Genomic DNA, 1,920 nt, shown 5'->3' on the forward strand with positions numbered 1-1,920 from the left:
TGCTTCCCAATTTGTTGCAGGGCCCAGATTCATAAATAATTCACTATAATACAAGTTGAACTATGAACCCAAAAGGCTGATGGGGTTTTCTAAAAGACAAATGTTACATTAGTAATATAGCTGAGGGAGAAACACTGTCCTGACTTAAACTCTAAGCATTTTAGACATGACGAGTCAGGTAAAATATATATGTGTCTATATATGCTAATGGATTTTTTAAAGATGCTGACAGATTGCATCCCAAACATACATACATATATATATATATATGAGTAAGATCAATGCAAGGAAGTATACAATAAATCAATGCTAAATAAGACACATAAATTAGATATTCTAGGTTTTGGAAGGCTCCCTTTCTGGTTAAAAGCTGCAGAAAATCATGGCAGAGATGGCATTCAATATATGCTTCAAATTATACAAGGAACTTTTATGTCCAATCTTAAAAGCAAGGTTATACAGTATAGGGGAACTAAATATATATTTTAAACAGTAATAGTCTAGAGGGGTTGGAGTTTAGGTGTATTTATAAACATGTGAGTACCAACTTAATGTGATAGTTGAGTGCCAACCAATATGGCCTAGAGTAAATGTTTAGACCATATTTTGATTTCATTAAATACCACAATAAACCATTTCACTTATGTCAATTCATTGAATGAGTGTGTTGGTCAGAATAACCACTAGAAAACTCCAGGAAACTGGCCTTTAGGGTTCAAGTTATGAACTTTACTTAATCATCTGTGAATTGAGCAAGTGACTTTACCTTTCTAGGCCTGAAATTTCCCATCTTTAAAATGTGGATGTTGAATAAGATGGTCCTGAGTTTTAGGCTTCTGCAGTTCCTTGACAGAAAAGCTTCCATTTTATTTCCAAAGATTTGTGGGAATCATGCTATTTTATGTTTACCTTTCAACTTTCCTGAAATATGGGCTCTTATGAGCAGATTTATTTGGTATAAAGGAACAGTTATCGAATGGAGTCTCTTATTTGGGTGAAGGATCCATGGCTGGCATGATCTAGCATGCTAGCTTATGCTTATGAATTCTGTGCACTACCGCTGCAAGAAGAAGGCACAGCCAATGGGTATTATTTATAATACATAGACTATAACTACTCAGATTTTTTTTTTTTTTTGAGATAGAATTTCTTTCTGTCGCCCAGGCTGGAGTACAATGGTGTGATCTGGGCTCACTGCAACCTCTGCCTCCTGGGTTCAAGAAATTCTCCTGCCTCAGCCTCCCGAGTAGCTGGGATTACAGGCATGCACCACCATGCCCTGCTAATTTTTGTATTTTAGTAGAGATGTTGCTCAGGCTGGTCTCAAACTCCTGACCTCAGGTGATCCACCCACCTTGGCCTCCCAAAGTGCTGAGATTATAGGCATTAACCATTGTGCCTGGCCCAACCACTCAGAAATTTGATGACTTTTTTCCCCTTGAAATATCACAATGATTCCAACAGTGAACATTCATTACATGCAGCCAGGAATATTAATCTTTGTTCTCTTCAAACACCACAAAGAGGCATCTACTTGTATTTCCTCTGTGCTCATGATAGTTCTTAAAAATACGCACATCACACACAACTTTGAAAAACATATTTTAAGGTATAGGAATGTAGAAAAGAAGGTATAAAAATTTTAATTATAAAGAACTTGCTGTGTACGTATGACTTCTGATATTTAAGGAGCAAGTTACAGGATGTCAAATCTGATTTTTTTTCTTTTAGAGTTAATGAGAAAGGACACGTATATGCCTTTAAATAGAAGAGCAAGATTCTGCATTAAGCTTTTTATAAGACATCAGAAACTTGCTAATAGATTTCTTTTCTCTTTGAAACTGTCAGGTCGAAGGCTGAGCGACCCAGTCTCACTTTCTACTGAAGGGATTGTAACATGTGGTTTCTTCACTTTGGCTT

The sequence above is a fragment of the Trachypithecus francoisi genome, unplaced genomic scaffold (genome assembly GCF_009764315.1).
Source record: "Trachypithecus francoisi isolate TF-2019V2 unplaced genomic scaffold, Tfra_2.0 Lachesis_group0, whole genome shotgun sequence".
In the NCBI taxonomy this organism is placed as follows: Eukaryota; Metazoa; Chordata; class Mammalia; order Primates; family Cercopithecidae; genus Trachypithecus; species Trachypithecus francoisi.